The 15,513-nt window shown below is 40.6% G+C and overlaps 2 pseudogenes; both read left to right on the forward strand.

Annotated features, from left to right (window-relative positions):
* Nucleotides 1-1,001: 1,001 nt before the first annotated feature.
* On the forward strand, nucleotides 1,002-2,190 carry LOC126954392 (uncharacterized; annotated as a pseudogene).
* A 3,510-nt stretch (nucleotides 2,191-5,700) lies between these two features.
* Nucleotides 5,701-7,594, forward strand: LOC126954606 (syncytin-1-like; annotated as a pseudogene).
* Nucleotides 7,595-15,513: the final 7,919 nt, after the last annotated feature.

Here is a 15,513-nt window from a genome sequence, read left to right on the forward strand (position 1 = left end):
TTTGTCAGTGTAAACAAGGGTGTAGCCTGAAAACACTGAGACCACTGACAACCCGTAGCCTTTCTATAAAAAAATCCTTAACCAAGTAACCTGTGGATGGCCCAAATGCATTTAATCTGTAGCAGCAACTGCTTTGCTAACAGAAGAAAGAAGAAAAAATAACTTTTAGAGGAAACCTAATTGTGAGGACACCTCACCAGTTCAGAATTATCCTAAGTCAAAAAAGCAAAAAGGTAGCTTACTAACTTAAATCTTAAAGTATGGGGTTATTCTGTTAGAAAAAGGTGATTTAACATTAACCAGTGAAAATTCCCTTAACCCAGCAGATTTCCTAACAGGGGATTTAAATCTTAATTACCATACAAAGGTCTGACCAGACCTAGGAGGAACTCCCTTCAGGACAGGATGATAGATGATTCCTCCCAGGTTATTGAGAAAAAAACCCAATGGGTATTCAGTAACTGATAGGGAGACTCTTGTGGAAGCAGAGTTAGGAGAATTACCTAATAATTGGTCTGCTCAAAAGTTCGAGCTGTTTGCACTCAGCCAAGACTTAAAGTACTTACAGAATCAAAAACTCTATCTCAATCCTGACTCAAAAAGTTACCTACACCCTCTCTGAAATGAATTTGCATAAGTACTGTTGTGTATGGGAATACATCTTTATGGGGCAACTGCGTTGTTATGAAATACTCTGGAACCCAGCCCAGCTCTAGGACTTAACCCTGAGCACAAAGGCAATGTTGGACACGCTGGTAAAGGACCACTAGAATCCAGGAGCCTGGACCCCTTTCTTTGTGGTCAACAAAGGCAGGAAAAGGGGTGCAGAACTGCTACTTTGGTAAGCATAACTAATCCAATAAGCAGATGTCCGTGGGTGGTTATGCACCCTGGAAAAGAATAAACATTAGGACCAGCATTAGAACTATAGAGGACGCTCTATGACTAATGCTCACTGGAAAATGACTAGGGGTGCTGTCATCCCTATGTTCTTTTTTCAGATGGGAAACATTTCCCCCAAGGCAAAAACACCCCCAAGATGTATTCTGGAGAATTGGGACCAATTTGACCCTCAGACGCTAAGAAAGAAATGACTTATATTCTTCTACAGTGCCTGCCTGGCCATGATATCCTCTTCAAAGGGGAGAAACCTGGCCTCTTGAAGGAAGTATAAATTATAACACCATCTTACAGCTAGACCTCTTTTGTAGAAAAGGAGGCAAATGGAGTGAAGTGCCATATGTACAAACTTTCTTTTCATTAAGAGACGACTCACAATTATGTAAAAAGTGTGATTTATGCCCTACAGGAAGCCCTCAGAGTCTACCTCCCAACCCCGGCGTCCCTCCGACTCCTTCCCCAACTAATAAAGACTCCCCTTCAACACAAACGGCCCAAAAAGAGATAGACAAAGGGGTAAACAATGAACCAAAGAGTGCCAGTATTCCCTGATTATGCCCCCTCCAAGCGGTGGGAGGAGAATTCAGCCCAGCCAGAGTTCATGTAACTTTTTCTCTCTCAGACTTGAAGCAAATTAAAATAGACCTAGGTAAATTCTCAGATAACCCTGATGGCTATATTGATGTTTTACAAGGGTTAGGACAATCCTCTGATCTGACAGGGAGAGATATAATGTTACTGCTAAATCAGGCACTAACCCCAAATGAGAGAAGTGCCACCATAACTGCAGCCCAAGAGTTTGGTGATCTCTGGTATCTCAGTCAGGTCAATGATAGGATGACAACAGAGGAAAGAGAACGATTCCCCACAGGTCAGCAGGGAGTTCCCAGTGTAGACCCTCACTGGGACACAGAATCAGAACATGGAGATTGGTGCCTCTGACATTTGCTAACTTGCATGCTAGAAGTACTAAAGAAAACTAGGAAGAAGCCTATTAATTATTCAATGATGTCCACTATAACACAGGGAGAGGAACAAAATCCTACCGCCTTTCTGGAGAGACTAAGGGAGGCATTGAGAAAGCATACCTCTCTGTCACCTGACTCTGTTGAAGGACAACTAATCTTAAAGGATAAGTTTATAACTCAGTCAGCTGCAAACACTAGAAAAAAACTTCAAAAGCCCACCTTAGGCCTGGAGCAAAACTTAGAAACCCTATTGAACTTGGCAACCTCGGTTTTTTATCATAGAGACGAGGAGGAGCAGGCAGAATGGGACAAATGGGATTAAAAAAAAGGCCACCACTTTAGTCATGGCCCTCAGGAAAGCAGACTTTGGACACTCTGGAACATGGAAAGGCTGGGCAAATTGAATGCCTAATAGGGCTTGCTTCCTGTGCGGTCTACAAGGACACTTTACAAAAGATTGTCCAAATAGAAATAAGCCACCCTCTTGTCCATGCCCCTTATGTCAAGGGAATCACTGGAAGGCCCACTGCCCCAGGTCCTCTGAGTCAGAAGCCACTAACCAGATGATCCAGCAGAAGGACTGAGAGTGCTCGGGGCAAGTGCCAGCCCATGCCATCACTCTCACAGAGCCCCAGCTATGCTTGACCATTGAGGGCCAGGAGATTAACTGTCTCCTGGACACTGGTGCGGCCTTCTCAGTCTTACTCTCCTGTCCCGGACAACTGTCCTTAGATCTATCACTATCCAAGGGGTCCTGGGACAGCCAGTCACTAGATACTTCTCCCAGCCACTAAGTTGTGACTGGGGAACTTTACTCTTTTCACATGGTTTTCTAATTATGCCTGAAAGCTCCACTCCTTTGTTAGGGAGAGACATTCTAGCAAAAGCAGGGGCCTTTATACACCTGAACATAGGATAGGGGACACCCATTTGTTGTCCCCTGCTTGAGGAAGCAATTAATCCTGAAGTCTGGGCAACAGAAGGACAATATGGATGAGCAAAGAATGCCCATCCTGTTCAAGTTAGACTAAAGGATTCCACCTCCTTTCCCTACCAAAGGCAGTACCCCCTTAGACCTGAGGCCCAACAAGGGTTCCAAAAAATTGTGAAGGACCTAAAAGCCCAAGGCCTAGTAAAACCATGCAATAGCCCCTGCAATACTCCAATTTTAGGAGTACAGAAACCCAACAGACAGTGGAGGTTAGTGCAAGATCTCAGCATTATCAATGAGGCTGTTGTTCCTCTATACCCAGCTGTACCTAACCCTTATACTCTGCTTTCCCAAATACCAGAGGAAGCAGAGTGGTTTACAGTCCTGGACCTTAAGGATGCCTTTTTCTGCATCCCTGTACATCCTGACTCTCAATTCTTATTTGCCTTCGAAGATCCTTCTAACCCAATGTCTCAACTCACCTGGGCTGTTTTACCTCAAGGGTTCAGAGATAACCCCCATCTATTTGGCCAGGCATTAGCCCAAGACTTGAGCCAATTCTCATACCTGGACACTCTTGTCCTTCGGTACGTGGATGATTGACTTTTAGCTGCCTGTTCAGAAACCTTTTGCCATCAAGCCACCCAAGTGCTCTTAAATTTCCTTGCCACCTGTGGCTACAAGGTTTCCAAACCAAAGGCTTAGCTCTGCTCACAGCCAGTTAAATACTTAGGGCTAAAATTGTCCAAAGACACCAAGGCCCTCAGTGAGGAATGTATCCAGCCTATAATGGCTTATCCTTATCCCAAAACCCTAAAGCAACTAAAAGGGTTCCTTGGCATAACAGGCTTCTCCCAAATACGGATTCCCAGGTATGGTGAAATAGCCAGACCATTATATACACTAATTAAGGAAACTCAGAAAGCCAATACCCATTTAGTAAGATGGACACCTGAAGCAGAAGCGGCTTTCCAGGCCCTAAAGAAGGCCCTAATCCAAGCCCCAGTGTTAAGCTTGCCAACAGGGCAAGACTTTTCTTTATATGTCACAGAAAAAAACAGGAATAGATCTAGGAGTCCTTACACAGGTTCGAGGGACCAGCTTGCAACCCGTGGCTTCCCTGAGTAAGGAAACTGATGTAGTGGCAAAGGGTTGGCCTCATTGTTTATGGGTAGTGGCGGCAGTAGCAGTCTTAGTATGAAAGAGTATTTAACTGAAATAGTTAAATACAGGGAAGAGATCTTACTGTGTGGACATCTCATGATGTGAATGGCATACTCACTGCTAAAGGAAACTTGTGGCTGTCAGACAACTGTTTGCTTAAATATCAGACTCTATTATTTGAAAGACCAGTGCTGTGACTATGCACTTGTGCAACTCTTAACCCAATCACATTTCTTCCACACAATGAAGAAAAGATAGAACATAATGGTCAACAAGTAATTGCTCAAACCTATGCCACTTGAGGGGACCTTCTAGAGGTTCCCTTGACTGATCCCCACCTCAACTTGTATACTGATGGAAGTTCCTTTGTAGAAAAAGGATTTCAAAAAGCAGGGTATGCAGTGGTCAGTGATAATGGAATACTTGAAAGTAATCCCCTCACTCCAGGAACTAGCGCTCAGCTGGCAGAACTAATAGCCCTCACTCAGGCACTAAAATTAGGAGAAGGAAAAAGGGTAAATATATTTACAGACTCTAAGTATGCTTACCTAGTCCTCCATGCCCAGGCAGCAATATGGAGAGAAAGGGAATTCCTAACTTCTGAGGGAACACCTATCAAACATCAGGAAGCCATTAGGAGATTATTATTGGCTGTACAGAAACTTAAAGAGGTGGCAGTTTTACACTGCTGGGGTCATCAGAAAGGAAAAAGGGAAATAGAGGGGAATGACCAAGTGGATAATGGAGCCAAAAGAGCTACAAGGCAGGACCCTCCATTAGAAATCCTTATAGAAGGACCCCTAGTATGGGGTAATCCCCTTAGGAAAACCAAGCCCCAGTACTCAACAGGAGAAATAGAATGGGGAACCTCAAGAGGACATAGTTTCCTCCCCTCAGGATGGCTAGCCACTGAAGAAGGAAAAATACTTTTGCCTGCAGCTAACCAATGGAAATTACTTAAAACCCTTCATCAAACCTTTCACTTAGGCATTGATAGCACCCATCAGATGGCCAAATCGTTATTTACTGAACCAGGCCTTTTCGAAACTATTAAGCAGATAATCAGGGCCTGTGAAGTGTGCCAAAGAAATAATCCCCTGCCTTATCACCAAGCTCCTTCAGGACAACAAAGTACAGGCCATTACCCAGGGGAAGACTGGCAACTGGATTTTACCCACATTCCCAAATCTCAGGGATTTCAGTGTCTACTAGTTTCGGTAGATATTTTTACTGGTTGGGGAGAGGCCTTCCTCTGTAGGACAGAAAAGGCCCCAGAGGTAATAAAGGTACTAGTTCATGAAATAAATCCCAGATTCGGACTCCCCTGGGGCTTACAGTGTGACAATGGCCCTGTTTTCAAGGCTACAGTAACCCAAGGAATATCCCAGGCATTAGGCATACAATATCACTTACACTGTGCCTGGAGGCCACAATCCTTAGGGAAAGTTGAGAAAATGAACAAAAAAACTCAAATGACATCTAAAAAAGCTAATCCAGGAAACCCACCTTGCATGGCCTGCTCTGTTGCCTATAGCCTTACTAAGAATCTGAATCTCTCCCCAAAAAACAGGACTTAGCCCATACAAAATGCTGTATGGATGACCCTTCCTAACCAATGACCTTGTGCTTGACTGAGAGACAGCCAACTTAGTTGCAGACATCACCTCCTTAGCCAAATATCAACAAGTTCTTAAAACATTACAAGAAGCCTGTCCCTGAAAGGAGGGAAAGGAATTATTCCACCCTGGTGACATGATATTAGTCAAGTCCCTTCCCTCTAATTCCCCATCCCTAGATACATCCTGGGAAGGACCCTACCCAGTCATTTTATCTACCTCAACCACGGCTAAAGTGACTGGAGTGGAGTCTTGGATACATCATACTCGAGTCAAACCCTGGTTACTGCCAAAGGAACCTGAAAAACCAGGAGACAATGCTAGCTATTCCTGTGAACCTCTAGAGGATCTGCACCTGCTCTTCAAGCAACAACTGTGAGGACAGTAACTAAAATTGTAAATCCCCATGGCCCTCCCTTATCATATTTTTCTCTTTACTGTTCTGTTACCCCCTTTCACTCTCATTGAAACTGTTCCATGCCACTGTACGTCCAGTAACTCCCCTTTAGCTTCTATGGAGAATGTGGCTTCCCGGAAATATTAATGCCCCGTCGTATAAGAGTTTTTCTAAGGGAAACGCCACCTTCACCACCCACACCCATTTGCTCCGCAACTGCTATAACTCTGCCACTCTTTGCATGCATGCAAATAAATACTCATTATTGCACAGAGAAAATGGTTAATCCTAGTTGTCCTGGAGGACTTGGAGCCACTGTCTGTTGGACTTACTTCACCCATACTGGTATGTCTGATGGGGGTGGAGTTCAAGATCAGGCAAGGAAAAAACATATAAAGGAAGTAATCTCCCAACTGACCTGGGTACATAGCACCCCTAGACTCTACAAAGGACTAGATCTCTCAAAACTACATGAAACCCTCTGTACACATACTCGCCTGGTAAGCCTATTTGATATCACCCTCACTGGGTTCCTTGAGGCCTTGGCTGTTGGATGTGCCTCCCCCTGCACTTCAGGCCATACATTTTAATCCCTGTACCTGAACAATGGGACAACTTCAGCACAGAAATAAACACCACTTCTGTTTTAGTAGAACCTCTTATTTCCAATCTGGGGATAACTCATGCCTCAAACCTCAGCTGTGTAAAATTTAGCAACACTATAGACACAACCAACTCCCAATGCATCAGGTGGGTAACTCCTCTCACACGAATAGTCTGCCTACCCTCAGAAATAGTTTTTGTCTGTGGTACCTCAGCCTATCGTTGTTTGAATGGCTCTTCAGAATCTTTGTGCTTCCCCTCATTCTTAGTGCCCCCATGACCATCTACACTGAATAAGATTTATACATTTATGTTATACCTAAGCCCCACAACAAAAGAGTACCCATTCTTCCTTATGTTATTGGAGAAGGAGTGCTAGGCAGACTAGGTACTGGCGTTGGCAGTATCACAACCTCTACTCAGTTCTACTATAAACTATCTCAAGGACTAAATGGTGACATGGAATGGGTTGCTGACTCACTGGTCACCTTGCAAGATTAACTTAACTCCCTAGCAGCAGTATTCCTTCAAAATCGAAGAGCTTTAGACTTGCTAATCGCTGAAAGAGGGGAAAGCTGTTTATTTTTAGGGGAAGAATGTTGTTATTATGTTAATCAATCTGAAATCATCACTGAGAAAGTTAAAGAAATTTGCGATTGAATACAATGTAGAGCAGAGGAGCTTCAAAACACCAGACATTGGGGCCTCCTCAGCCAATGGATGCCCTGGATTCTCCCTTTCTTAGGACCTCTAGCAGCTGTAATATTGTTACTCCTCTTTGGACCCTGTATCTTTCGCCTCTGTTAAGTTTGTCTCTTCCAGAACCAAAGCTGTAAAGCTACAAATAGTTCTTCAAATGGAGCCCCAGATGCAGTCCATGACTAAGATCTACCATAGACCCCTGGACCGGCCTGCTAGTCCATGCTCCGATGTTAATGACATTGAAGTCACTCCTCCTGAGGAAATCTCAACTGCCCAACCCCTACTATGCCCCAATTCAGCAGGAAGCAGTTAGAGCAGTCATAGACCAGCCTCCCCAACAGCACTTGGGTTTTCCTGTTGAAATGGGGAACTGAGAGACAGGACTAGCTGGATTTCCTAGGCTGACTAAGAATCCCTAAGCCTAGCTGGGAAGGTGACCCCATCCACCTTTAAACACAGGGCTTGCAACTTAACTCACACCTGACCAATCAGGTAGTAAAGAGAACTCACTAAAATGTTAATTAGGCAAAAAAAGGAGGTAAATAAATAGCCAACTGTAAACTAAGTTCCTCTCGAAGTTTGACCTAGGCCCAGGAATGAACAAGGACAACTTGATGGTTAGAAGCAAGATGGAGTTAGATCTTTTTCACTATCATGAGTTTTTCAGTTATAATTTTCGCAAAGGTGGTTTTTAATTAATAAAAAATTAATACATAGTTTTGAGCTTTCTTTTGGAATGTAATTTAAAAATTTAAAAATAGTTTGATCCATCTAGGCTTGCTTTTGAGCTTTGTTAGGCAGGACCACAACTGCATTTAGTTTGCAGCTATTTTTTGGCCCACTGTTGGGGTAATACCTTCTGATATTCTAAGGTATCTCATGGATTAAGTGAGTTTCCACTCTGTCTGAGGAACAGAGACTATTTCTGAGTTGTGTGATCTCCAAAGACTGTTCCTTTTATTTCTTTTGGGTTTTGCTTTTTTCTGTCGCTTCAAGAAGTTTTCTTACACGTACAGACTGACCAATACTACTCTGAAAATCCAAATGGGATCCTCTGCAGATTTCTGTAGTTGTCTGTGAAGTTGTCTCTTTTCTGGTATTCTGCTCCACAAACTGTAGTAGTCTTGGCCTCCGTGGATTTCAAGGTCTATTTCCTCAATACAAGGAGACCTCTGGATTCCTTTTGGATTCCTCCTCCATGTGTTATATCCTAGAATCTCTCTCTAGTCAGTTAGTTGGGATATCTAGGGTATACCTCTTTTGTTTTTCTTCTCTCAGGAATCATTGTCTTATATTGCCTGATGTTCAATGTCTTAAAATTTTTGTTTTATGTATTTTGTCTGGTTTTTTTATTGTTTCAGGTAGGAGGGTAAGTCAGTTCTCTAATACTGTATCACAGCTGATAGCCAAAATCTCTGTTAATCATGTTTTATATAAAGTTTGTCAGCCTACCAAAGTACATTTCTAGAACTGAAAAAGTTTTGCCTGTCTTAGCAAGAAGTATGTTGAATCTGATTAAAATTTCCCATTATCTGGGCTCCCATCTGTTGATCCATCATCTGTTAACAAGAATATGGCAGCAAGTTCTTCACCAGTTTATTACTCAATTTTTCTATAAGGAAAATTGGTACAATAACATTAGCCTTCAATTTTTAAAGAAGTGTTCTAAATATACATAAACAACATTAAGAGATGGTTTAAAATATTTGTTAATAGTACACTCAATTCAAGCTCTATTAGTATACTTCTTAATGGCTAAAAAACAAAGTAAAGCTAGATCCTTCCATTTCTAGAATTCTAAAATTTAGTTTTTATGATGTTGTCATGGTGGGACAATCCAATTTAGAGCTATTTAAAAAAAATATTTGTTAAGAAGAACTCTTTAAAAGAAGCCTACTATGATAGCATAAATGGAGTATCAAAGGTTTTTGCTAAAATGAAAGATTTAGAGTTATAAGTATTTAGTGAGTAATTAGTTTGGGAATAAAGGGCCAAGAACAGTAACAGAAAGTGAATTCCTTAATTGTGTTTTTCTCAAACACAATATTATTTTCTGAAAGTTCTTTCTCTTTCTCTATCTGCATGTATGTTTATGTGTATATGCATCTATGCTTATATGTGCATAGTTGTGCATGTAGTTATATTAAGACTGGAAGAACTATACAGATATCATCTACTGCTACTGTAATTGTGTTGGAGAAATCTCTATTTTATGTAATGTCATGAAGCAAATTCCTGGTTTATTAGGACTAGAATACACATAACTACAAGTCTATTAAATTTTCCTATTTGCTTGTTTCTGTATTTTTTCTTCTGTTTAAAGTGGAGACATAGTTGAAAACATGTGAAAAGATTTTTTGTTATTCCACATCACAACCCATTCTATGTACTTGAAACATGTTTCTTCTTTTAAAAGAGCTCTGTGATGTCATTTGACCGCTGGATCTAGTTCACTAGTGCATAGGTTCATGTCATGCAATCAGTGTTGAAACAAAACCATTTTATCTTAGATATTAATATTGGCAAGATATTTGCTAATCCATCAACTTAACAATAGTTATTAAAATTAAACATAACAGTTTCTCATAGCTTTTGGAACTTACCAGAATAATTTATCCAAATGAATACATCATGTATCTAGCATTCCATCCATCTTTCTGTACCTCCTATCCCCAACAAAATACAATAGCTTATTAAGTTGTCACAAACTACATTTACCCACTTATCATTCTTTAGCATTCAGGTCAATAGTCTTAATGAAGTGCATTTTCTTTTCTATTAAAAAAAATCCTGCATTGCATGTAGTACAGTTTTATGGAATAGTGTCTTTGTTAGATTAAAAACAGCCACAAATTATTTGCAATTCCTCCTGTGAAGAGGTAGAGTTTATTTTCCCACTGTTGACTGACTTAGTAGCTTCCTTTGATCAACATAACACAGTGGAAGTGACACTATGTGAGATCTGAGCTGAGGCCTTAAGAGACTTTGAAGGTTTTGTTTTAGTCCTCTTGGAGCCCTGTCTATGGGGGAATGAGAGACCATGTGGAGAGAGACCCAGAGAGCTCAGTCATCTCAATCATTCAAGTTGTTCCAGCTGAGGCCTCAGACAGATGAGTGAGCCCAGTTGACACCACATAGAGCATAGATGAAACTGTTCCTGATGAATGCAGCCCAAAATACTGACCCACAGAAGCATAAGTAAATTGTTACTTTAAGCCACTAAATTTTGCGTTAGTTTCTTACACAGCAATAAGCAACTGGTCACAGTCTGGATTAATAGTCCCTCATCTACCTTTGCCTCTGGACAAAGTCTTTTAAAAAAACTCTCAGTTTATTTAATTATCCTAGAACTTTTTAAATGAATGGCAATGATATTCCATTTTAAGATGGTGAAGCAATGCTTTGCATTATTGTAATATCTTTCTTTAGAGAGGCTCACTTTTCTTTGTAGACATGATCTCACCATTCCTTTAATTGTGCAATCAGATAGATAAAATATGATGAGTAAACTTAATATCTTCATGAAATTTCTGGCTCTGCTTAGACCTTGCTAGTGTTCTTCTCTTTTGCTGAATTACTAAATATGATATAATAGGCAGTCGATGTACAATTAGTCACTAATGCATAACAGAATGCTTTACTTTGTTTACACAGTACTAATGTATCAACAAAATTAGAGATTTTGGGGTTTATTTCAGGAATATAAGAAATCAAGTACAAAAACTCATCCTGTTTCTATCCCATTCTTAACATTTTCCCTCTTAAATTCTTGTACTTTTGGATTTAAAATGATCGGCTCTGGCTACTTCCATGAATTATAGGAAATAATTAACTGCTAAACTTTATTTTACATCAGAAAGTTTGGAAGTGGCATGTTTGTTAACAAATGTCTTTTATGTTTCTTAGAACTGCAAGATCTGCCTCATGTTTCATGAAGCTTCCATAATACTACATTTAGTTGTAGCCACACTGTGTGACAGAACATGTTGCCTTCATATTCCTAAACTCAAATAAGAATTTGTCTTTGAATTTGTGACTTATGAACACATTAGGATACAAATCTCTAGTCTAAGGTCTGTGAATCTATTGAAATGGTGTAAAATTTGTGTGAATGCCTTTTTTTTTCCTTGGAAAGAGGCACATAGCTTTTATCAGTTCTTCAATGAACTTGTTGACTCCCCAATTTTGTGGCAGTTTTCTTTTCTTGCTTCAGTTTTGTCAACAATTATGGCTCCATAGCGTCATTTAGATAATCTAAATAGGTAATTTCCTCAAAGGAGCAGTCCATTGAAAGGAACATAGGAATCAACAGTCAATTTTAGGAAATTACCAATGAAATTAAAATGGGAGAGTTCCCTGACCCTGTTGTGGGACTTGCAATAGGGGTGTGGCTCATTTGCTGGGCCGCTGCATGCTCAAACCCCTTATGGGAGTAGGAGCATGCAGATGGGCAGGTGCAGGAGCTGGGGTGAGCACTTTTGGGCTCCAGGTTCACTGTAGCATCTAGGGATATATTAAACTTAATGTTCTTTTAGCAGTTGCTGTCCATGGATGGCTATTCCAGCTCAGTGGAGAGTCAGGGTGACAGCCTTTTACACCCTGCCATCTTGGTACCCAGGTCCTTGTCCAGGATCCAGAGAATCAGGTCACACGAACTTGAAGCATGGTGAATGTGGGGATTTTATTGAGTGATGGGGGTGGCTCTCAGTGGGATGGATGGGGACCTGGAAAGGGGATGGAGTGGGAAGATGATCTTCCCCTGGAGTTCAGTCGTCCTGCAGCTGATCTCCTCTCCGACTGTCCCCAGCCAAAATCTTCCCGATGTTCAGACACTCATTCTCTTCTCTCCTTCTCTGTCATGCCATTTTGCCACTTTGCCAGTGGAGCTTGGAGTTTATATGGACACAGGGTAGTTGCATGGCAGGCCAGAGTGGTCTTGGAAAAGGCAACATTTGGGTGCAAAAACAGAAATGCCTGTTCCCATTTAGGGCCATGGGTTTCCCGGCTTCAGGGTGGGGCCTTTGCTGGGGAACTGCCCCCTTCTACCCAGTATTTCGCTGCCTCCTATTCATATCAAAATTAAGTCAGGGAGGAAATTCTTACATATAGTATTAAGTCACATTATATTTCATTAGAATTAATGTGAATATTTTCATGAGAACTAACATGAATAATTAGAATCAGAGTATAGTGTTTCTGAAACCATAGCTTAAGTAAACCAGAATTACCTGTTCCTTATACCAGAAAAAGTAAATAGGAATTTTGAGGGAGAGTGCCAAGGAATCTGTATTTAGTTAAATTTCTGTGGCAATTGTGGCATACACTGAAGTTTGAGAACCACCAATAGACAGTATGTTGGAAAACTACAATTTTTTTCCTTTAATGACAAATGAAATGAAACACACTTTTTGAAAATACAGCAAGAGTTATAGCCAGCCAGCCAATGTGGTCAACTAAATGTAATTAATTTTATGATGGATTTGGTAATGGTCATTTTTTTCCTGAAAAGCGATTTTGTGCATGCACATAAAGGAAAAACTGACATCCTTTTGTTGAAACTATTTATGAAATGCTATCTTTTGAGATAACATTTAGATGGCACTGTGTCTGGTGGGAGAGGGTTTTCAGCTCTTGTCTGTTGATCTTGAGGTTTTGTTGCACTAGGGAATAAAACACTGTGTGTTTATATCCACAGAAGCAGAAAGTGCTTTCTTTCCCCCAGTCCCTTCTTCCTAAGATGTCATATCTTGAAGAAAAACAAAACAGAAAAGGAACAAATTTATTCTCAGAGAGCTTGGAGGAGCATGAATTATTTATTCTTAGAAATCTTCTACTATCTTTGCATGAAAGAGAGCCCTATTATTAAAAGTGAATGTTTCTTTTTCTGCTTGTCAATAACTGGGAGATCAGAATGGACTGGCTGTTAGATAGCTTCCTCCTTGGAGACTGAGCTCCCTAAGGCAGCCTGTGCAGCAGCTAAGTTATTTTTAAGACAATATAATCATTGGAACTGATATATTAACACTCACAATTGATGTGACAGGGGTCTGCCACTGAGGCAGTCTAAGAGGAAGAAAAGGCCATTAAAGTGATCCCAATTACCTTTTAATTATGAATTAATACATTTGCATAAATCACAGCACAGAGAATTTCTGGATGCATGTGCATGTATGTGCTTAAATTGCCTGGGTTTATTAGGCTCCTTATTTTCTTCCAGCTAGGTTGTGCAGTAAATTTTCAACTACCTTCCTCCTGGAGCAGAGAAAGTCAATTCTTCTTGCCTGGGGAAAAATTTAAATTTTCCCTCGATGCCAGTAATCTCATTTTCCTTCCAAGCAGTTGTGCAAATGAGAACAATTGTTTTTTGTCTTTTCCAGTTCATAGTGGGCTTCTCTAGACCTGAAAGAACATGGTGCTTCCTTGATAAAATAAATTTTGGTTAGGAAGAAGCAGCTAGGCATTTCAATCCCAGAGGGATGGAAAATAAGGGGGAATCGCAAATTAGGCTTGTCATTCTGCTGGGCAGTGACTTTGGGAGTCACAGCCTCCTGTGGCTCACTGAGTAAGTGGTTCTCTTTGCTTTAGGGTAAGTGGTAAGCTGGAAATTGTTAGCATTTCATTTCTGAAAATAAAATACTAGCTGTTTGGAATCAGCTCTTCTTGTTTTTATCACAGTTGAGGAAGTCCGCTATTTGAATCATTGTTATATGAATTCCTGTATGTCCAATATATGCATACTCTCCAGCCTCTTTGGAAAAAAGGCAGTGTGTGTTGACTTCCTTTTGTTAAAGTAGGTAACCTTAAAAAAAGTCAAATGTCAAGGCTGGTAAAGGGCAAAATTTAAAGGAAAAATAATCGGTCTTTGGTGTCACAGCTACCTACCCTAATCTTGGGCGTTCCCTACCCCCACACGTGCTCAGGCCTTTGTGCCACTGACAACCCATTCTCACTCCCAATTTCCATCTCTCTTTCTCCTCTCCCTTCCTTTCTTTTTCTTATTATTATCTAGGAGCTCAATATATTTCTGTGGAGCAAAAGATTACAAACAACCCAAATGCCCATCAATAGTGAGGGCTGGTTAAATAAAGTGTGGCACATCCATTTAGTGAAATACAAAGGAGCTGTAATAAAGAATGGAGGAGCGCCATGTACTGATAAGAAGAGATCTCCAAGATTCATTGTTAAGTGAAAAATAAAAGGCACAGAACAGTGTGTATGTTGTATCTTTCATGCTATCTTTTGTGAAAAAAGTGCTGAGGGAATAAGAATCTGTATTCTTATTTCCTTGTATATCCTTTAAAAAAGTCTGGAATGATAAATAAAAATACCTAATAACAGTGACTAATGCTGAGGTGGAAAATCATTAGATGGGGGGAGATATTTCTCTAGATGCCTTTAGATGTTTTGTTTATTCATATATTTATTTAAAAATGAGCTTTTCATTGAAGTACAACATGTATTCAGAAAATTGCAAAGAACCTCAATCTACAGCTCAAAGTGTTCACCTGTGTAATCAGCACCCATATCTAGGAATAGAGCGTTACCTGCACCTCACCAGTCTGCCCAGGTGTGCTCTGGTCACTACTTGCTCCCCAGTGACTGATAACTACATGGATGACTGCCCACTTCTGTTAAAAATTAACCACTAAAACAGGCAAAATCAAAATCCTCATACAAATATAAAATGCACACATGTCAAAGATTTTAACTCATCAATTAATGAGGATACTGGTGAGATATTGTGATGGTTAAATTTTATGTGTCAATTTCACTGACCCAGATTAAAGATCATTTCTGGGTGTGTCTGTGAGGATGTTTCTGGATGTGATTAGCATTTGAATCAGTAGATTGAGAAAGTAGATTGCTGTCCCCAACTGCCTGGGCATCTTCCAATCTGTTGAGGGCCTGCATAGAAGAAAAAGCAGAGGAAGAAGGAGTTTGTTCCTTTTTTCCTACCTAAACTGCTTGAGCTGGGACATCTCATCTCATCTCATCTCATCTCATCTCATCTCATCTCATCTCATCTCATCTCATCTCATCTCATCTCATCTCACCTCACCTCATCTCATCATCCCATCATCTCACTTTCTCTGGCCCTCTAATTGGGATTTGCATCATTGGCTCACTTGGTTCTCAGGCCTTCAAAATGAATACTGAATTATGCTGCCAGCTTTCCTGGCTTTGCAGCTTGCAGACATCAGATTATGGGACTTCTTGATGTCCAGGATATAT

The sequence above is a fragment of the Macaca thibetana genome, chromosome 5 (genome assembly GCF_024542745.1).
Source record: "Macaca thibetana thibetana isolate TM-01 chromosome 5, ASM2454274v1, whole genome shotgun sequence".
NCBI lineage: Eukaryota > Metazoa > Chordata > Mammalia > Primates > Cercopithecidae > Macaca > Macaca thibetana.